Here is a 23,909-nt window from a genome sequence, read left to right on the forward strand (position 1 = left end):
TTACCTCTCTCACCAAGGCTCTTCTCCCCCGATAGCTCAGTTTGGCCGGACGGCCAGCTCTAGGAAGGGTTCTGGTCGTCCCAAACGTCTTCCATTTGAGGATTATGGAGGCCACTGTGCTCTTAGGAACCTTAAGTGCAGCAGAAAATTTTTTGTAACCTTGGCCAGATCTGTGCCTTGCCACAATTCTGTCTCTGAGCTCTTCAGGCAGTTCCTTTGACCTCATGATTCTCATTTGCTCTGACATGCACTGTGAGCTGTAAGGTCTTATATAGACAGGTGTGTGGCTTTCCTAATCAAGTCCAATCAGTATAATCAAACACAGCTGGACTCAAATGAAGGTGTAGAACCATCTCAAGGATGATCAGAAGAAATAGACAGCACCTGAGTTAAAAATGAGTGTCACGGCAAAGGGTCTGAATACTTATGACCATGTGATATTTCAGTTTTTCTTTTTTAATAAATTTGCAAAAATTTCTACATTTCTGTTTTTTTCTGTCAAGATGGGGTGCTGAGTGTACATTACTGAGAAATAAAATGAACTTTTTTGATTTTTGGGAAATGGCTGCAATGAAACAAAGAGTGAAAAATTTAAAGGGGTCTGAATACTTTCCGTACCCACTGTAAGTACTTTTTGGTAGTTTCTTAAAAAAGGACTGATGTTCAATACCCAGATCTTTTCAAAGGCGATGAGTAACAGTGCAAGAAAGAGTGGATTGGAGTGATAATTATATCAAGCAACCTACATAATCAATAATGTGTCTGTGACTGAAATTAAATTACTCAAGAAAGAAAGAAATCCAAAAAAAATAAATAAAAATGACAACAGCTACACTGACAGGTTGTATATTTTCATTAAGTGCACTGGCCAAGGTCATATGCATTATGCTTGTAAGGCTCAGTGAGAAGCTCGATAAGCTGCTACACAAACATAATTAAGGGAGAAGCACTCACAGGAATGGCTGTGAATGGCAACCAGTGATTGTAACTGACACATGATGTACTTCTATAATTAAATATAATAGTATAGTCCCTGCCATCACAAACCACTGGAGGAAAACTGGTAAAGCATAGAACTTTTCTGTTCTACAAAACACTCTGGCGAGTGTCCAACGTGCAGCCAACAGCTGAACCCTGAATAAGTTGCTCAGTTTTAACATTCTGGATCTGCAGGGCCAACAAAGTCGATGCACTGGTATGATCAGTAAAACATGCCATCTTTAAATATTTCAATCCCAGACCTTTCTGCCTGTCAAACCTACATATTTTTACTGAAAATGCTTCAGCCAGGAGTCCTGTTGCATCAGATACGGTAGTACTTATTCTACGTGCTGGTATCTGATTGCAACAGGCCAGCGTTTTCACAGTTCAAATCTGCAGAACACATCAAAGGGAAAGGGGAAAAAAATCATACAGAGGGACAAATGCAGTTGAAAAAGTGTGAGCCTATTTTAAATGTGCAGCAAGAGACTATAATACTCAGACTGAGAACATTTGACACACACTTAATCACTAATTCAAAAAGCTTGGCAGTATGTCGATGTGCATCCAGCTATTGTGAATAACCAGATACAGATAATAAAAGCCTTTGTGGTTCACAGTAACCTGATTTTTCCAACAGCCTTACATTACATTTGTTCATTAGGTTAATGTCTGAAAGATGTGGCAGTTTGTAATATAAATAAGATACTTGCAAAGATGCAAAGTAAGAGAAGGATACAAAGAACTGAATTAATGTGTTTTTCACAATACAAGCCCTATTAGGAAGAGTGTTGGGAGAAAACAAAAGTGACCTTTCTGGAGCGTGTGTGTAGATTTAAACCACAGAATGAAACTAGGCTCTGCAAAACATAAATCAAATTACAAAGCATAACACATAGATGTGGTAATGTGGTATTTCTTTTTCACAGTTTTCACAGCCAGAGCAGTATCTTCATTTAGATTTAACAGTGCAAATGAAGCAAACTGACTATTGGCAGTTGTTCATTTACAGACAGGACTGGTCAGGTTTAAGACTAGCTCATGTCATATTGTCAATATATACATTTGGTAGAGCTTTGAGGTCATGCTGCTGTAAGGAGATGAGCTGCTGGTGTTTATGAACACAACTGCAACATCTGTAACAAACATGCTTGGAACTTGCAATGCTTTGCCTAATGTCACTCAGTACTGTAATGCATTTTCTGCTATTTGTAATTTACTAAATAACCACAATGGAAAAAAACAAAAGTTTCTGTTGAGTTTTGCTTTCAGGCACACCCACTTTACTGTGCGATTTCTATATCAGTTCCTTGTTTCTCTTTGTATTTTCTTCACTTGAATTCCCTGGTTTCAAACAGGAAATACAAAAAGAGAGAAAGCAAAAACCTTTATTAATTCTTAAATAAGCATTTGCATCGGCAAACTAACTGTGCAATGGTGAATGCCCTGAGCCCTATTCAGACCCGGCCTATGTGACACTGCTGGCTTCACCAGCAGTTCATCTGTTAAAGTCATAAAGTGATACAGTGCGCAAAAGGGAGAGAGAGAGAGAGAGAGAGAGAGAGAGAGAGAGAGAGAGAGAGAGAGAGAGAGAGAGATAAAAAGTTATGATATTGGGAATAAGAATTTTCTATTCTCTCACAGGCTTAATGACCACCATGAGCACGAGGGACACTTGCCATGGCTTCATTTGAACAGTGAAACTACTGATTTGTTTCACCATTTAATGTTATTTAAAACCAAATCCCACTGCCTGTATTTAAATAGCTGAGTTTAAGCATTGAACGACAGGACAATAAGCTGGGATTCTTGTTCAATTGTTATTTGCTAGCGTGCTGTACGTAGAGTTTGCTGGATATTTATTTAATCATCCATGCAGTTGAAATGAATGAATAGTGGGAATACATGGAGAGACTGTTGGTCTGATTATTGCATAATAACAAAGTTGAATCTAATCTAGTCTTTTGCAAGAAGGTTTTTAACCTTTCTTTCCTGATTACACCAAGAGGAGAACATGGCTTTTATAGACTGATCTGATACGAGAAGATTGGTCTACTCAGTGTCTTTTAATTGGCCTTTCCACAGTGTTTCCAAGCAACTGATTTTGACAAACAATTGAGATGATAATTTTATTTCAGTGACAGGACTTGACATTAACTTTTTTGCTCACTAGCCAATGTGGCTAGTGTTTTCCAGAGTTACTGATAAGGTTGGGTGCAAAGCTCCTTTTTTTATGAAAACATGTCTATTCAGATAAACACACAAAAAGAGTACCTACCTTAAAAGTGCTGCATGGGTGTAGAAGATTCAAAAGATAAAAACTAAACTGAAATAAACAACTGAATCAGGAACACTGTTTAACTATTTATTCATAACAGCAGTACTGTAATACAGAGTAAGAAAAATATCTGCATTAGAAACAAAGAGAAAAGAAGATCAAATTCTTTTAGTCTAAGAAAAAATACACAATTAAGGCTCCCGGATTTAAACTTTATCTGACTGGATTTATGTTTATCATTATGAAGCTCTGGTAGCTCTGAGTAACTGGAGATACGTCCACGTGAAACGAGTATACAGGTCTTTATTTTCTAGATTATTCACATACAAACGCATCTTCTGCTTTCCAACATGGCATGAGTAGTTTTATTAAAACAGGTAGTGATATGACACTATGATGTGATCAATCCTTGTAAGCTGGGAGCCAGTCCCAGCTTACATTGGGCGAAAGGCGGGGTACACCCTGGACAGGTCGCCAGTCCATCACAGGGCCACACATAGACAGACAACCACTCACATCCACACCTAAGGACAATTTCGGAGACACCAATTAACCTAGCCTGCATGTCTTTGGATGGTGGGAGGAAGCCGGAGCACCCGGAGAGAACCCACGCGGACACGGGGAGAACATGCAAACTTTGAACCCACGACCTTCTTGCTGTGAGGCGACAGTGCTAACCACTGCACCACCGCGCCACCCACTATGATGTGATATGAGGATAAAAGCAGATGGGGAGGCTGACGGTCTACGGGACTGTGACTTCAACTTTTATATTATCGTTTGACAAAAGTCTGGATGTCACATTTGGCGTGCGCAACCTCACACAGTGGCACTGCAGGAGAGTGAGTTGTGCCTATTGAGTGGATTCCCGTGCTATTAAAAAAGCTTGCTATATCATTGCTACTGCTGGTTAAGTTGATAATTTAACGGCAGGCCAAAAAAGCCCTCAGGCCGCAGGGAAAATCTCCCAGTGCACCAGTCCGCCAGTTTAATCTCCACAACGTCTTCTTGTGTACAGTGTTGTCAGTTAAGACAATTGGCTTCACGAATGGACCAATGAGCAAACACTATGTACTCATGGGAGTTGTAGTGTCGTAGTGTTACATTGCAATTTGTTTGTTATTTCAGATGCATGTTGCCAAGACTACAATTTTTCAACACGCCAAAGTGGCTAGTGGGAGTGACTGTGTTACCCGCCACGGCTAAAATCCATCTGCATTTGGCGAGTTGGTAGGTGTTAACGTCAAGCTGTGCGGTGATCTTAAAAGGTGGTACAAGGCGTGAGTTTAATCGCTCTGCATGTTTCTCATTGTGCTGCTGTAGCCTTTATGTTTATCTGACGGCATTTAATTCAGAAAGGTGCCGTGTTGAAAGTGACAGAAAAGTTACTAGTTTCAATAACGTTTCTGTTGTGACCTTTACATAAAAGTGACCAGGTTGTTTATTCAGTCATGAAACCAACATGTTAAAGTGCTAACAGTAAAATTTGGAAAAGAGAAATTGCTTCAGATGGAATATCTGCTAGTCAGTGCAAAGAGTTTGAGACAAAGACAGAGAAGCTGTCAGGGAAGAAATATCAAGATGACAGATGCAAATCCAACAAGTAGAGATATACCGGAAGATCAGACTCAAGATATTCTCACTTTTTTTGCCTGTGAAAAAAGAAACAGAAGATGACAACATCAGACAGTAACCCTTCATGATCTGCACATGCTGCACCAATGCCCAACTACAAACAGAAAGTTTGGGCGCCCTTGTGACTCAGCAGACTGAATTAACATCATGTAAGAACAATAGCTTAAATCAAATGCACTTCTCATTTGGCAGAGATGCACTCACCCTAAACGGCATGATGCCTCGCATACTTTCTCACCAGGGTTAAAGTAGCAATAAAGTGATGTCAAAGCCTTTAAAAACCCAGGACAAATAGTAATTGAATTAGTCCTTCAGTTCTGCAAAATTCAAAAACATGTAGTTAAAAATGATACAAGGCAGATAATAGGGATGGGTAATTATGTCAGCCACAGAGTGATGATCTATAATGCTTTTAATTACGTTGTTTACACTTTACTAATCCCTTTACTGACCCTACATGACACTGGTGTTTAGCAGAAAGGTGCCTCAGTAACCTCGAGTCTCCACTTTAGAGACAGTATTCTCTGCTACTGAAATCATCCTGCTGTCTCAAATGCATTCTGCTCTCTCTCCATCCCTGGAAAATATGTAACACTGAATTTGTTTATGGCCAAAAGTGTGAAGCCAGAAGTGGAGTGTGTTTCATTACTGATCTTGAGGTGTTTGATTTCAAAGATGGAAAAAAAAGGACATACATGTTCTCATCAATTTATTAAATATTTAACAAATTTTTAAAGCAAATATGCCATGAATCCACTTTATCGATTTTCTTTGTTTTTTGTCTCATAGTAAAATGAATATGTTTAAACACACTTCTTGGGGGGGCAGTGGAAACTAACTGTGTACATAACATTGATATACCATATATAGTTGCTTGTGACAGGAGTCTTGAAGTCTGACAACGGCTGTGTCACCCGAGAGCTGGTCTCCAAATCAAGTTTTGTCAAGGAAACACAGGTAAAATGTGAAAAGGGAAAATGACGCAAAACTATACACAAAACATCTGTCGTTTCTTATTATAAAGTTAGCTATTATAAAGAAATATAAATATAAAGATTATGGGTGAAAGAATGGATTAGCACATGCAGGTAGCAGGGACTGTCTGTGCTGAAGAGAGGAGTTGAGTAAAAAGTGTTTTGCAGTGAAATAGTAGCTGCCTGCTCTCATTGGCTGGATGTGGATGTCGAGTCGGCCGACTCCTCCAGATATCTGGATGGCGTCAGCGATCGAACGCTGATTTATCCCCGATTACAGCCTGGCAGTCGCCGATCTCGCTGACCGGCACATCATGTAGTGTGAACTAGACTTTAGCAAACACCTGCTTAATTTACACACACAGCAGGTATGGAGCAAGAGTCACATTTGTTTGGGGTTGTGTTTTCTGGTCACCTGGCAAATGTAAATTTAATATTCACACCCCTGTTTGCTCCATTTTGGTCTCCACCAACTCCAGAGGGAAATATCTACTTTGTTAGCTGCTAAATGCTCTACTGTGTTCAACAGCTAGTCGCTAACTTTGTCTTTCTGCCCTTTGCTGCTGATCAGGTAGCGTACAGGTTCAATGAAAACAGCTGCCCGCTGATGCCAAAGGAGTAGATTAAATATCCATCCTGGGACCATACACAGACTCTTGTATTTTACAATACAATGTTTTATAGGCCGAACAATTTACGTATTTATCAAGAAAGAAGACTGACCGATAAAATAATCATATGCAGGGAGCTGTAGTGAGCAAGTTAACTTGAAAATGTTTTTCTTTCCCAATAGTGTGGAATATAGTTCCGACTTATAATTTCAGTCAAAGCAAATACTAGTACTGTCGCTCTAAACTGTTGTAGAGAGGTTTTGAGAGCTTGCTGTTTTTTTGTTTTCTTTCTTGTAATTTTGTACACAAAGGCCAACAAGTGCTGGCAGCCCCGATACAAAGTGAGAATAAAGTGTCTTGGCCTTATAATGTGGAACAGCCTTGAGGCCAACTGTGGCCGTCTGGTTTAACCAGATTATGATTATGTCACACTGGAGATTACCCATCCAACACCGAGAGTTACAGAGTCAGACACATAGTCCTGTTCCTGCACACACACACAAACACATGCACAGCCATCTGTTATAGCCACAAACTACTGTATGCTATTTCTCTGCAGCACACCAAGCCTGATCTTAGCATAGAGGAGGTAAGGGGGACATTGCTGTGCAAACTGCACAAACTGGTAAAATCTCTTCTGAAAAATAGACACACACACCCCCCCCACAACCTCCTGAGAACTATGTCTGTGAATAAAGGATAAATAGATCATAAGAAAAAGGGCAATGCTGTGGAACAGCATAAAAGAGACACAGAAGAGGCAATGGATGTTTCTCCCCCTCTCTGTGCAATGGCTGCCTGCTTGGCTGCAGCTGACGCAAAATGGAGCCATGAGAGCTGGGGGGGGGGGGCTGGGGGGGGGGGGTTACGAGGGAGTGAAGGGGGCAAATGGGAGGAGGGGTAAGGTGGTAAAGTGTGACTGCAGCACAGAGGGGAATAACAGCAGGAGAGAGCGTAGAGTAGAAAAAGAGACTCATTTGTTCTTCTCTCATCTGTCTGGGCTCCCTCTCACACCTTGGCCCAGATTTTCAGGCTGCCTCATATTCACTTCCAATAGAGGGGGGAGAAAGAGGAAGGACGGGGCGGGACACACTCACAAACTTACACTGACACACTCCCGTTGTGGAGGCCATCAGTCCTCGCATCGATTATTACTTCCTAATGATCTAACATCAAAGATCTCACTGGAATGGGAGATGCCTGCTAATTTCAGCAGGCAGATGTCAAACCAAAAGAAAAGGCTGTTATGTAACAATAATGAGCAGGCAGCTGAGGGGAATAATGACTGTCCAGATATAGACTGAGGGTGAGGGAATCAGAAGAAGGGGCTAGTGTGTTTTGACTGAAGCCAGGGCTGCCAACTTTTTAAATTTAGTTTGGGGTGAATTGGTATCGGTGAAGCTGCATTTTATGAATAGGCTTCTGTGACATTACTCACAGTAGGGGTCAGGGTCATGACTCCTCAAGACCCAGGAATGGATGATTGATGAATAAGTATGGTTGATCTCCAGAAATCATACCCTAAATTGGGAGACCAAACCTAAACAGGGTCTTCCCCCATAAAAATTGTTAATTTCAGGAACAAAATCCTTTTTGCCATCATGCATCCGTTCTTAACTTTTACATTTGTAAATGTACAAGAATGTAAAAGACAGCACTTTATTACTATCCTGACACTGGTGTCGCATCAGCTGGGTGGAGTAGATTTGTGGTGCAATGTTATCAGTTATAAATGTGTTTTTCATTACGTGAGAAAACGGAAGTGTGGTGTGAGAATGTGTGAAAAGTGTCAACTGCAGGAATCCCGCAGCTAATGCGTGAGACTTGGCATCTCAGTTGAAGCAGATGGCTTATTTAAAAACAGTACTTCAAGGAAATAGTGTATGTAAATCCCAGCCAGGTGTCAAACAGAAATTGCAAGACAAAGAGGAAGAAATTTTTTAAAGAAATAGCAACAGGGTGGATTCATAGCGAGCGGAACACTGAATAATTTGAGATGAACCTCTCCTGCTGTGGGACGTGCAAGAGTTTTGTTTACTGGGGGCTGTTAACACATCACACAACAAAGGGATCATTACTAGAGTGGTGCAGAGATAAATCAGTTACCTGGGATTAGGGATGCACCTATCCAATACTGATATTGGCCTGATACTGACTCAAATAGCTGGATCAGGTATCAGTGACAAGGGAGGCTAATCTATGGGGCCGATCTATCCAATTCAATTACGAGTTTTTATTATTGTAAAACAGCTTGCCCCATTGGATCTTTGGCAGTTTGTGGTAGTAGCCTGGCCAGGTTGGGCTAAGAACAAAGTAAGGGAGATGATGATCAATTAATCAAATAGTACTTTCTGGTTCCAGCTAGGGCTGTGTGATATGGCCAAAAATGTTATCACTATAAATGTCAAATCATTATTTCTTTCAAGTTTAAAGGCTGATTTTTGCTCCTAAGTAAAAATTGAAGAAACCAGATTGCTGATTGTGTGGTTAAACTTTTCTTTACGGTCAGAATATGACAAACACTTGATGCCAAACAGCGGATCACTTCACAAATCTGGAGGTAGAACATTCAAAACTATAATGATAAAATATTCTTTCAAAAAATATGATTAGTAAATCTTGTTTCAGTCCATTTCCCTCAACAAAATATTTTACTTTATAGAAAATATAAGTGCTAATTTGTTTGTGAATCAAATTAATTAAATCAAACATTTATTGACGATATATTGAACATTTGATATATTGTTATTGAGTAAAATTATATCACGATAATTATCATTATTGTTTTATTGCCCAGCCCTAGTTCCAGCTTCCTAAATTGAAATAAATGAAGGCTGCATGTACAATCATTCACAACTAAACTGACCATAAACTGGCAAAAAGCAAAATAGTTTCCCAGTTTATAATATTAATTGCGAATGAATGACTTTTCTTTCCCTCTTAATAAATCAAATCAGTAAAAATAACAGTTGTGGTACACGTGTACAAATACAAACAAACTGTAATTACAAACAAATAGTAATAATGTCTGGGTCCTGTTAAAGTTCATCACCCTCTGTAGATGGTTTTCAAAACGGGCTAGTCTAACCGTGACTACAATTGTCAACAGGTTTAGGAAGCTGTTTGCAGTGGGTTTGTCTGATACTGTATTGGACTGTTTGGTTTACAGTTGGATAACGCTGGCAGGATAATATGCAGTCAGTAAGGAATAAGGAAGGAGGTTTACAGGTAAATAATCTGATGGAGTCAGCCAATGCAGACAGGGAAACCCCTTAATCCCAAGTACACAGGCTGAAAGAGCAGATGGGGTCTGAGTTATACAAACTAATGAGGTCTTAGGGCAGGGTAGTGGAGAAATCTAGCCCGTCACATTTCCATTTGTACTTCAGTGGTATTCATCTGAAATCCATGGAAACATGTACACTCCATAACACAATTTTGTTGCCCCAGTCCCAGTATCAAACCAACTTTCTAGTCATGAGTCCTTTTCCTGCTCTGAAATGCTTTCCCAGACCTGAGTTTTTATGCAGACAATTTCATGAAACTATCAATTTGTTTTTTTCCCCATAGTAAAACGTGATGTCTGTTTGCAATACCAATAAATATTTGGTGCATTTACAGTTTCCAGACCTGCGGAGAAGCCCTGTCTAGGAGCTCACTTTGCTGAAATTTCCATTCTTTTTGCGACCACTTCATTTCCACTCTGTACAGACACAGAGCTGACTTGGCACAGGCAAGTGAATCAATATTAAGTAAGAGTGTGTACAAATAACACTGACTGCTAAGATACACACTGCCACAGCCAATGGTGAGGAGGTTTTAGTTGCTGGTGCTTGAAGCTGGTTGTTAACCTTGCCTGTATAAATGACACCTGAAGGATTTGCAGGTCTGGTCTGGTGCCAAATTTAGATCTGCCTGCTCTGACAAACACAAATCCAGATAACGAGTCAAAACCCTTTCAAAGCTGAGGCGAGAATTTAGAAACATCTACCCCTGGAGACTGTAAGGAAGATGTCAATATCTGGCTTTGAAACTGGAGGCTATCTTTAATGCCCAACAAATAGATAAATAATGTATCATCTCATAACCTTTTTTTCATTCATAAAAAACACACTGCACTCCCTGAGGAGGGACATAGGAAAATCATATATATCTATCAATGTTTACGCAAATCCATGACTTTCACTTCTCTACAGTACTGTTGGCCAGTGCTACGAAAGAAATTCTTTCCACCCAGGAATTAAGAAACTGACAAATGAACAGTTTTTGGTGAGCTAGCTTTAGGTTTTCCTGCTCTGAGCCGTTGAAACAGCCTGCCAGAACATCCGAGAGCAGCTCTTTAATCTGGCTTTTGATTAAAATGTTTTTTAGCCATTGTTTCGTTTATTTAATTCTTTTATTGTATTCATGTTTTTTCCCTCTTATCTATTTATTTTGTCATCGTCTTTGATCTAGTTTAATTGTCATTTTTTTCATTATTTCTTGTGTGCATTAGTCTCAAATATATTTTGCTGTGCTATACAAATACAGTTTGATTGATTGACAATTATATAAGAATTTATAAGCACTATATAAAATGTAATAACACATTATAATCCTGTTTTATGCCGATTAAGGACATGTTTAAGCATTGCTCTATTTCCAGTATTTATCAGCAATTTTGTATTATTAACAACTGTGTTTTACATTTTTTGGATTAATTATTTGTTTATATACACCAGTATCCACTTATGGATGCCTCACAGTTGTTAACACACATTTATACCAGTTTACAACAATAGTGTGTTATAAAACATTATATAAATGCTAAATGGGCAAGATTAAATCAAGTGTTAACAGACATTTTTATGTAGTGTCTCTAGTCTTTTCTAATGTATTTCTTACATACGTTGTCAGCTAAATATCAACCATACACAACTGTGAATGTACAGAGACCTGTGTCTGCTTCTTCACACAAAGGTTCACTGTTACCCCCTTAAACTCTCCCCGTGCGTTCAATATGAGTGCAGCACTGGCGACAGTCTTTCTTTGAGCCGTTTTTCTGAGGCTCAGTCTTTAATAAGGTGTTACAGTCTACAAAGCTCCACTTTACAGCACTGGTGTATGAACTGCTGTCAGTATCAACAGAGCAGGCAATCCAAACACAGGTGGAAGCAACACTTCCTCACTGTCCTAACAGCAGAAGGGAGATGAGACAAAGCATCCATCCAAAAGTCCTATAAGTGCGGAACCTTTTTTTCAATTAATGCCAAAATACACTCATATGTATACACTATGACTTTTGTTAATGTTTTTCATGTTGAAAAACACTTCCAGATATAACATCCCATTTCTGATGCAAGTGGGCTAATAATGGAAATTATTTCATTCCTTTACATGAAGTGAACTGTAATGTGAGAAATACCACTGCTGTGGCATTTTAATTGCATCTTTTTCAAGTGATGAATTACAATACATGACTTGTTTATTTTTGTGTTGTGTTACCATGGATTACATCCCATTGAGCCATTGTGGGATTGAGGTTTATGATTCATTACAGGCATCTGCAACGGTAGAGAAAATACTGAATACTAGCAGCAAAACTGTAATGTAAAACACTATATTAAAGAGTTGGTAATACGCTTTTTGGCTTTTTCCCTCTCCTTTAGTGAGTCTGCTCTGAACTGCCTAAAAACAGCTTGTTTGTAGTCCAGCCTTTACTTCCGCTTTCTTGTGATGTCACAAGTAAATAAGTGTCATAATGCTCGACGAGCGACTAGTCTGACACACCCTCAAAAACACCTGTGGGGAAAAAAGTGAGCTCCAACACACACCTATCCTCTCCCTTCCAAACACTAGCTACCCTCCAGGCAGTCAGTGGACATAAAGTTGTTACTATGATGTAGAGACCGAGCTCAGTTAAAACTTTACGGATGAAAGACACTTTTGTTACAGATTAATAACTCACCACTCTGAAACTCTTGCTCCAGTCCATATTGCCAAGCTGGTCAGCAACATGTAGCCTCCAGCTGAATCGAAGCCGTTTACCGTCTTTTTGCTGACCCGCCTTTCGCTGCTTCTGATTGGCTATTACCGGCCTTTCGCTGACCTGCCCTTCTATGCTTCTGATTGGCTTGTAGTCCTTAACTAGGAACTGCGCATGTGCAACTCCCAACAAAGATCATTTAGAGACAAGATGTATTACTCCATAGCTAAAACAAAGCCTTCAACACAGGGTGAAAAGAGGAGCTGCAGCAATGAGCAGTATGAAAAGAATATGGTGTTTTTTGAAAATGAAACCATGTAAACCGGTTCTGATACAACCTCTAAACAGGATTTTGAACCTGAAAATGAGCATAATACCACCTCTTTAATTGTAAAAACCATGCTTATACATAGGTCTTAAACTCAGATTTAAGGTGAGCACAGAGAAGTCAGTTTAACTAGTCCCTATAGCTTTTGAACAATATCAGGAGCCCAACCGGATCAAAGTAACATTTGCAGGTATATTTACATTGGTGTTTAGTTTGCTGCAACTGAGCAGCCAATTAGCTATTTTTTTCACTCCCTAACCCTAACAGTAATTAAACCATTTAACTAATTAAACATCTTTCAAGTGAATTACACATGTCCAACACACAGCCCAACTAGCTAACGTTACCATTAACTGAACAAGGTTTACTATTCAGAATGAACACTGTATCAGCACCAGGGGGGAAATAGGACAAGACAGCATAGGCTACTCCTATAAATCAAAGATATACTATTGCACTTAGTGTTTGCTAACACAACTAAAAGAGCGTTCTCTTACCCAGCATCATCCATGAGACCTCAAAACCAAGAATGCAAGGAACTATGGAGAGGCTGCTCCAAGATAACAGCCAGGCTTTATCACCAAAAACAATAAGCTCACAATCTGATTTATTGCCAAGTAGGTTTTATAGAGTTAGAAGTTTTACGGTTAAAGATTCTTGCTTTGGAACTAGGGCTGCAGCTAACGATGATTTTAGTACTCAAAGCTTCTACAGATTATTTCTGTAGAAGCTTCTAGCCCCCTCCTCCCTACGGTAACGGGATCAGCTGTGTAAGTTGATAGATATTTATTAGTCCTTTTGGAAATTCATAGTGTGTCATACAGCAAACATCAGACCAACAACATCAACAGAACAACAACCAGACAACTGTTTTACCAACACAAACATTATCCGAGTGCTATACAAGTTATACTAAGGTGCAGCTCCCCAACACCCTGTTAACTTATGACTGTAACGTTACAACCCAAACTCACGGCCCACCCAGAAGAACAATAAACGCACCTGTGTACATTTTCAGCTGAGGATTGCGGTTTAATCTGGCTAGCCTTCAACTCAACAATCAATCAAGATTTCAGTTAAATGCTAAAGTTGCTGTTACCTTGTCTGTGGTCCACTGGCATAACACTGGGTGCTTTCTGATCAGGTGCCGTCGTGCTGTTGTAGTAGGTGACATAAGTTTCGTTTTACGGCTGACGAACATTACAGAGTTGTTGTTTTCCTTTATCTTGAAATAATCCCATACTTTGGACACTTTTTTCTTTGTCCCTCGCTACTTTCACTCACTTCCTCCACTTTGCAAACAGCGCCATCATAATCACGTTGTGTTCACACAGCGTAAGCGTGACAGTAATAAATGTCTGTGCGAAACAGTGTGCAATATAGTTATATGGATTAAACGAATCATCGATGCAAAGAATTTGCGTCAACGCAAAATTGAATTTTCAGCCCTATTTGGAACTATATAAAATAAAAGCAAATTGAAAGCAATTACTATAACCACAACTGTACACTAACAATGTAATGTCTTTTTAGAATAATAAAGTGCTTATATGTTTTATGAGCAGAGAATGTTCTGTAGACTATATCACTTGATTGACTTTAAAATTACCCAGATTGTAAAGACAGAATAACAGAGGTATGAACATTGAAACTATCTTACAGTTTTGGCCTTTCCTCTGTTGCTCTGTCGTTGCTGTTCTTTTGTTGCTGCTGCAGTGGTCTGTGTAACTGGGACCCAAGGGCTCTGTGGGCGTGACTGGCCAGCCAGCACTGCTAACATCATGGCGCTTGTCGAGCTTCTCAAACGCGAAAATGTTTGAACACATTTTCTTAACTTTCGTAAAACTGCTAATATTCAAGATCTACACTAGAGCCCGACCAATATTATCGGACGGCCGATATTATCGGCCGATATGAGCTAATTGCATTTAATCGTCATCACAGGGGTCTACTATCCAAATCATTCTTAAAATCAAAATATTGGCTCATAAATCGGCTCTTTTTCACTTTAATATCGGCATCGGGCCCCAAAAACCCATATCGGTCGGGCTCTAATCTACACAGTTGATTTCTCAGCTCAAACCTCCCAAAAGTGTATTTAGTGATGAAATAGGATACAAAACTTGTAAAAACAAAAAAACTTTCTGCTGTTAGCCTCTTTCTCCGTTGCTTTCTGCTTCTCACATGAAAGCTTCTTCTTCGTGAGTAGTCTTACAGTCAAGCAGTCATGGCAGACAGTGGAAGCAATACTGTCCCCAGCACTTCCTATAGTGCACTGCCGTTAGAAATGAACAACCAGAAATGTTCTTAATAAGAAGATTGCTATCTCTCCCTTAAACAGCATCTTTGTAAGAACGCGTCGACAATGAAACTTCTCTCTTTTGGTTTCTGATTGTTTGTCAAAGGAGAACCCATGGAAAGTGATTTACAGAGCAGATACGTCAAAACAAATCTATTTAATTAAAATCTATTCAGTTAGACTTTAATGTTACGTCCACATCTTTTCAGTGAGATAAGTGTAAAACCATCTAACCACAGATTTTGATGGTCAGAAGAATCAGCTATGCCTCATTTGGAGGTTTTGACAACAAAAACGACACACAGACTGTCAGTACTTAAGTTTGCAATATTATACATGTAAAGCTGTATAAAGAACCCAGGATCAGTAGTTTACTGATCGTGGGCTAAAGAGAAGTATCTTGATGTCGGAAAGTAAAGCGAGTTTTCCTATTCTTGACTCTTTAAAAAACTACTAATAGCCACTGCCAGCCGGTAGCTTGGCTGCATCATGAAACACACTTGTGCGTCAGCTATAGGTAAAAGCAGCTTGCACAGCCAAGCAACCACTGCGCCATGTAGGAATACCAGGGAGAGATCACAAACCTATAAAACACACACACACACACACACACACACACACACACACACACACACACACACGACATGATGCACCTAGTCTCATTACTGCTTAACCTGACAGATGAATAGCATTACTTTAACAAATACCCTGACTACAGACTTTGCATCTCTTTTGGTACTAGAAATAGAATAGATTGTCATCACATTATCATTATGTCAACATGATGTTGCTATGCTATCTGACAATATGTAATTTTCCTTTCCAATCAGCCTGGCAATTTCCAGCAGACTGCTTAGTAATATTTTCCTTACCATCTGTAAAGCACAGCTCAGCTAGCATTATCACTTAGGATACACTCCAGAAATCCATGAAAACATCTACAGGGGAAACGTCCCAGCAAGTACACCTGCTGCGGTCACGAGCTGGTGCAGTAAACTTGCAGAAAATCTGATTGCCAAATATTTTAAAGTTTTTTTTATATGCTGCCACCTTGTACTTGAGTACTAACATATTGTAAGAGCTGATAACGGTGACTAATAGAACAATTTGTGGCACTGGATAGTATCATTTGAATTTTAAAAAGTGACAGTGTTGCTATATATCACAAGTGTGCACTTCTCATAGTTAATGAAATTTACTCCCTGGCCCACAGCTCTTCACACTTCGGCATATCTTCTCAGATGATCACACTCCGCTGCGCATGGCATTTCCAAACAATCAACATTTAAATTAATGGTGCCTGAGTTTTCTGTGTAAGTGTAATTGCTTAAAAAGGTCAGAACCAATAGGTTACATCGCTCTAATGTCTGTGTAATGAGGCTGCAATGAAATAATATTGTGTACGTGTGGTGAATTAATCTGCACACTATGTTGAACACTACAAAACTGAGAAAACATTTAGAACTATTACCAGCTATGAGCTATGTAAACAATTCATTTTGTCCAGCTTTTAAAAGTGCAAAAAGAACTGTGCAACCCAGGCTCACATGAATAAAGGAGGACAAAATGCTCACAACTACTGCCAGACCTCAATTCAGCAGCCTACAGTTAAGTAAACAAATTGGCTTGGCTCTTCCTTATCCATCTTTCTTATTCTCCAGTTTTCTTATCCCATACTTGACCTGAGTTGCCCTACACAAAAAAGAGAAAGTCTACAGATCTGATATATTGACATGAGCAGGCTTTTTCCAAAAAAAAAAAAGATAATCGCACTACTGTAGCGCCATCATTTCGCTTAGACAATAAAAGGTGTAAAATGTCTCTTATTCTATTATTTTCATAATCATAAAGAAATCATTTATATTGATCTTATACTGAGGGGAATGATCTTATACTGAGGGGAATTAAAGACATGGTCAAACTATTGGAATGATTTTGCTCAGCAAAGTTGTGTAAATTTGACTTGAATGACCAGCAGCTACCTTTCTCAGACCATAAAGCTGCAGTTTGCGACTATCTGTGCAGTGAGATCCACAGATACACATCATATGTAATATGGCACAAAAACAAAACAAAAAAATGGTAATAATGTGGTTAACGTGGTTAAGCCAAAGAAATCACCACGGGGGAAAATTACTTCACCGCGACAGCCCTACTCCGGAGTAACTGTAGTGCCAGCGTAGGCTGTAGAAAATTGGTCGGTGACGGTTGGTCTTCTTAAACCGTTTTTTTTTTATTTGTAAAATATTTTGAGTAGGCTATGTACTTACTACATTTACTCTACTGAAATAATGAATTATTATCTTGGAACTGTGGAAACTTCTCTGAATTTCTGTAACTTTTTCCAAACCTGGAGCCTGGGGCAAGCTCTTCATAGGCACATGTCAACAGTGTTTGTGTAATTACTCTCACTGCCATAAGGGGAGACAAAAGTTCAGCACTGCAAGTTTAATATATTAATAAACCAATTTAAGTAGACTAATGATAGCAGATGGCAGCAATATTTGATTTTCTTTGACATTCCTTGGACTGTGCTGAAAACCGCCAACAGCTGGACAACAATATGAACAGCAAATATTGTTTTTTCTAAAGCCAACATCTTGAATCAAGGTCACCATGTAATAGGCTCTGACAAATGTCAAAGCCATTACATAATCTCTGAGCTGCATCATTATAAGCATATGGTTCTAACAAAGCCCACTGCAGTTGAGTGGTGAGCCTCTGGCTTAGCAATTACTATGGAACAATTCATGATATAGAATCCAGTTCTTTACAGTTTTATTTATTGCCTTAAACAATACTTGTTAATACCTTCATGTTTCAAATAATTAAGACACAGTATCTTGCTTTCATTACTCACCCATTTATAAAGTAAATTGTCTTTGCAAATTATGGACAAGCCATTTATTTTCTTCACAAAAGCTGCATGATACTAATTATCCTCAAAACAAACAATCATTCACCACTACCCATTACCACCTTTAAAATGACAAACTACAGTACATGTGTATACTACTAATAAGAACCATTATGGGATTTTCAGGCTGCATTCGAAAAGTCTTTTTTGCTTAGGAAGGTTACTAACTGAGTGAAGTGAACCGGAAGTATTTCAGTGGCAGCCATGATAAGAGCTGTTTGAATTTTCTAAAAGCTAAGAAAAGGTGCCTCGATGCTTCCTTTCATATCTCCTTTAGCATAGGGCACACACCTGACCACCCTTTATGAAAGGAAAGGAGAGAATGCCGCTGCACAGCGCATATATTCTCTAAGCATCTCCTCTCGCCCCGTCGCTCGCCCTCTCTCTCCCTCTCTCTCTCTCTCGGCACAGTTACACTGTCATTCTGTGGGAAACACTGTATTTACATACAATTGGGATTCATGTTGATAAATACGCCTATGGGTGGGCAGGAGGGTGAGTGTGAGCAAGCATTCTGAATGTGACAACCCTGTCCATTATTTAGTGACTGGTAGGCTACCTTACCTGCATTTTTGCTATCTTGGTTATTATAATTAAGTAATATATTCCACTGTGTTGTCCACCTTTAGATGGTCTGCATTACAACAACATGGGGTGCAGTGTCAAAGATGCACTTTTTGTAGTCCATCTTCAGAACATTGTAGTTTCATCACGGCAGGTCACATCAGTAAAATCCGCCGTTGCATAATTACGTTGCTTAGAAAAGAGCAGTTGGATTCTCTTAGACCCGCCGTCCTCTTTTCCTAAGTCCTAACGGATTCTCCTTCACATTGACCTCATGACATTTTCCATCGAGGTCAAGAAAAGGTGGTTAGGAACGGAGATTTTTTTGACTTTTCAGATTCAGCCTCAGTCCTTTATATGCTTACTATGGGAAGAGCCAGGGCAAAGACCCAAGCTATTCAAGGGATAGAGGAAGGAGGAGTGATTATTCACCATTTCTCTTAACCCTCAATGTTATCTAAAGGTGTATACAATGGCATGTTATTCACATCAGCCACCTTTAGAAAGTTATGCAGGAAATGCTACCAAATGTCACCTTTAAACGGTTTCATACCCAAGCACATGCAAGGACAGGTTGGTGTATAACTGAATATTTATTATTGCCACAAACAGAAATCAAACTGTGGATGTTTAGAAACTCTGTGGTTTTCTTCTTTAAAGCCACTTAAGAGAATCTTGGATGGTTTCTTCAGTACATGCCACTTCTGTTTGGCATCAGACCAACTATATACATTCCTATTAACGTGGATATATCTAAGCCAACATTTTGAGAACAAATAAACTGTGCCTTCCTTAAAGGTCCCATATCCCACATTTTCAGGCTCCTACTTTTATTTTGGGTGTCTATTAGAAAATGTTTTAACGTTCAAAAAAGTGCATTATTCTTATACTGTCCACTGCTTCAGCAACCTCTGTCTGGACCATTTTAGCTCCTGTCTCTTTAAGGCCCTCCCTCCCTATAAGCCCACTTTTTTCTGATTGGCCAACTTCCCAGAAGCCTCATGAGGGGCAGAGACTAGCTGGCACAGCGCTGCTGAATCAATGTATGGAGATGCAAGTATGCAGTATGTCGACCTGACAGGCAGTTCAGCAGCAATCTACTGTTCCACACACAAGCCCAGATGGTGGCGTTATACAGTTGGTTTGTCAACCGCCATTAAAGAAAAAGAAGGTCAGCACCAAACTTTAAAAAAAAGAGGAGATTTATGGCGGAATGTTTACAATAAAAATCCCGGAGCTAGTCCGCAATTACCAAGATCGTTATGATGTCTCATTAAAATCACAACCTGCTCGAGTGTCACTATGTTTGGTTTGTTTACAATGTGAAAATTCAGAGGTTGTCAAGGAAGATAAGCCGTATTGGCGAGGGATGATCCGGTCCGGGTCTACCCTGTAGTGGATTCAGGTTTAATCCTCCAGGTACACGCAAAGTACGCAGGTAAGTATGTGAACAAAGCCGTTTACGTCGCAGACGCCTGTCTACGCCTACGCATTATTAAAGGGCAAGTATATCCAGGGCTAAATGGTAGCTGCCTCTAGTTTGTTAGTCGTGCAGCTAGCAGCCCTGTTAGCTGACTCTGCTTGGACTGGAAACTTGGTGCTCCGGGGGTGTGTTGGTGTGCACCCAGTTCGGGCAGAGCCAGCTGATAACGCTACAGTTAGCAGTAGCTACCGCTTACTGTAGCGTTACCAACAAGTAAAGCTATCTGCCCATCAGCAAACTCCATAAATCCCAGAGTTGAGGCAGAGGGAAAACCAGAAAATATTTAACTTTCCTTCAGAACCGTAAAAGCACTTACTGAACAACCTCCAGCTCGAGTGATAGAATGACCGCTTGGTGTTGTGCTGGACGGTAGTGCTGAGAGTAAAGCTGTGCGGTATGACTAAAATCTCATATCCCAACATAAGTCATTTCATATCCCAATAACAATATATATCCAGATATAGAAATTTTATGTATCATGAGTTACTTTTGTAATTTCCAGTAGTTACTTATGATATTTATCTGCATCAAAAGGTGGTTGTGCGATTCTGAAGATATCCAATACCATGACATACCATGAGTGAACAACAACACGGGAAGTAATGTAACTAATGTTAGCTAGGTTGTGGCTACGTGCTGCTGCAAACTAACATTAAGAGTGTGAAATGGTCCCAGAGGCAGCACAGCAGCTCCAGACTGCGATAGTCACAGCTCTCCCGCTTCTATAGCTAACATTACAACAACAGCATATCTTGGCGAACTATTAAGTAAGCTGAATGTCCGTGGGCAAGTCATTTAATGATACCTGATATGGCTAGATAGTGTTGTGTTGTTCGTCCATACAACAGGCTTCTCTCTTAGGTATGAGCTCCTCGTTACTGCTTGCATGGCTCTGTGTCTGACCCCCGAGTCGGGGTCAGACACAGAGGGGACACACGTTCATGAAAAGTGCATTTTGCATAATATGGGACCTTTAATGATGGATGTCTCTAATACAGCTACATAATTGTGTGTTTTAATGAGTCAATGTACTACAGCAACAGACAATGGCCCGAATGTATTCACTGATGAAAAAGTTCAAAAGCCACAATGTAGGCTAATCTGAATACTATGTGCTGTGGCATCAAAACATGTGACTCTTTACAGGTAAGAAGGACAGAGGTCACAGTGTGTGTTTGGCAAGGATCTCCAGGGCACTATCCTGATGCAATAAAAGAGCACCCGATATTTTCCATTAACGAGTACGCTAAAAACAGAACAGCATTAAAATCTCTTCTTTTACACACACACACACACACACACACACACACACGTATTTGAACATTCTAGTAATTTAGATTTCAGCAGTCTTATTTAAAAAACAATGTCAACAGAACACCAGGACTACAACTATTACAACTATAGAGAGCAAAACTTTCTACAAGGGCCATGATACATGTCATAAACACGTGCAAATTTAATCCTCACAGTGATCACCATGTGTTGCTTAACTTGTTCTGCAGGATAAATGAAAAATGGCTTGTGCAGTGTGAGGTGGAAACATTGAGTGATAATGGAAGACAAGTTGGCAGGCAAGTGGGCTGCAGATAGCAATCCAAGACAGCCTGGATTTAAAAAAAATAAAATCACATGGCTGACTGTAAACAATGCAGTTATGCAACAATCTGAGATTCATGCACACAGCCAGGAGGCACTCTGACCCAATATCAACTATGCCTAACTGCACTGCACAGGGTGAACTGTACATAGGTCACTGTGGGAGGAGACGGACGGCCAGAACTGGAGCCCATTTAGACATGTAGGGATAGCTGGTGGAGCCCATCCCCCCTAATGTGACTCATGTTTCCCCGCTCAGTGTTGCCTGATTCCCGCACAGAAGGGGGCGGGAAGGGGAAAGAAGCGCCATAATAATGTTGTGAAACATGCGCGAGTCCATCCTGCAAACATTACATTACGAAGCAATCACGTGCGGTCATTCATTAAAAAGCAACATGTTTATTAGTCGTGTGAAAAGTCACCGGTACACTCTGAAAACTTGAAGGCAAGAAGGAGCTTGAATGCTGATGTTGACACAAGAAAAAGTAGCAACTAGGAACACGTTCATATCTTACATTGTACATCACTTGTGTATGCAAAAACCAGAACTCCCAGGGGTTGATAACAAAGTCAACAACAACAACGTGACATTAGCGTTGATGACAAACCTAAGCAAAGAAACCACCGCACGGCAGGAGGGCAATACTGTAACGTACAATTATAATACTGCTGTGCAAATGAGAGGAGGTGATGCTCTGAATCCTGCCTTGCAAAGAGCGAGAAAACACGTCACACCGCATGGCTCTTTATTTGTTGACAAGCTCAACTCCAGTGCCGGATGGAAATTGGTGGCAAAACAGGCCGCCGCTGCGGCAACCACTTGCCCCTCTAGCAAGTTGTCTTGCCGAAATTTTGGGGCTAGCTCGCAAGCTAATGGTGCTGCTAGGCTATAATGTAACTGAGGAAGAGAGAGAAAGCACATTCACCTCCGTTAGCCGCTAACGCCCATCCCCCAACCAACCAGTCTTCCCTGTCTGTGTCCACCATCTTTAATCTGTGCTCCGTCTCCCTTCCCACCGCACAAAACACGACAAAAACACAAGACACTCACCTTTAACGACCATCCCCGAATCGATTATCACCTTCCAAAATAATCAATCGATTTTCGTTTTAATATTGTGCGTATTTTAATATTGAAAATTGGCCGTGCGAGCGGAACCGCGCCTTGAGAGAAGAGCAGCAATCCTAAACCGCCATCTGGTGGTATTTTCCTCTCTGTGATGCAGCGGGAGCGGCGCAGCCTCAGACCGAGACACAGCTGCCCCCTGGCGGACACACTGGGCCGCGGCGGACACGCGCAGCGAGGGGGGCGAGCATGGGAAGGGAGGGACAGCAAGACCCCGCCAACACTCAACATGGGGACACGCACAGGGACAGAGAGACTCCCCCTTATCTTTCAGTTAAATTATTTTGACAGGACTGTCTAATGAAAATACTGTATACAAAGCACTCTAAAGGGTGTATACGCTCAAAAACAACACTCACACACACACACACACACACACACACACACACATATATTACCTCTTAGTTTCAGTAAGACAAATATCAAAACAACCACAATGAGTTAAATAGATCATAAAATACTTGAATAATACCTTAGGACAGTGATTCCCAACAAGTAGTACTTGTATGCCAAGTCTAAACAGGTAAAGATTAGATAAAAGGTCTAACTAAATTGCTAACAATTAATCAATGAATAGATTAGTTCTCAACTATTACAGTCCATTAATCGCCAACTATTTTGTGCAATTTTTTTTCGAAATAAAGTAAATATTTTGTGGTTTTGTTACTCCTCTATGACAGTAAACTCCCACATATCTTTGTGCTGTGGACAACACAAGACATTTGAGGAGGTCATTGTGGACTTCAGCATCGACATTTGTCACCATTTTACAGACCAACGACTAATTATTTAATCGAGAAAATAATTGATAATAAAGATAATGGTTAGTTGCAGCACTGCAAATGATTAGCCAAAAGTACTGTTTAAATGTTTGGAACATCAACTTTATATGGTAGTAGGTGAGCCGACCAAACCAAACTTTACATTGACACATAAATTGTATGAAAAAAACAAACATTATCCACTTTTATATAATAAATAGTGTCCATGATAGGTGTGGTTGATGAAGGGGAACGCAAGTTCAATTGAGATTAAAAGATGCATTGATAGGACATGACAAAGCCTACCTGTATAAGCTATAGGGCTATAAGTAATGATCATTTCAAACACTGATTAATCTGTAGATTATTTTCTCGATTAATCATTTAGTCT

At 40.0% G+C, this 23,909-nt stretch overlaps 1 protein-coding gene across 1 annotated transcript in view; it reads right to left on the reverse strand.

Moving 5' to 3' along the window:
* stag1a (stromal antigen 1a) overlaps positions 1 to 22,864 on the reverse strand; it is a 56,663-nt gene extending 33,799 nt beyond the window's left edge. The window contains exon 1 of the mRNA XM_046062799.1: positions 22,683 to 22,864. The gene's annotated coding sequence lies outside the window, so the exon portion shown is untranslated. The remainder of the gene's footprint in view (positions 1 to 22,682) is intronic.
* Positions 22,865 to 23,909: the final 1,045 nt, after the last annotated feature.

This window comes from Micropterus dolomieu, linkage group LG11 (assembly GCF_021292245.1).
Source record: "Micropterus dolomieu isolate WLL.071019.BEF.003 ecotype Adirondacks linkage group LG11, ASM2129224v1, whole genome shotgun sequence".
NCBI lineage: Eukaryota > Metazoa > Chordata > Actinopteri > Centrarchiformes > Centrarchidae > Micropterus > Micropterus dolomieu.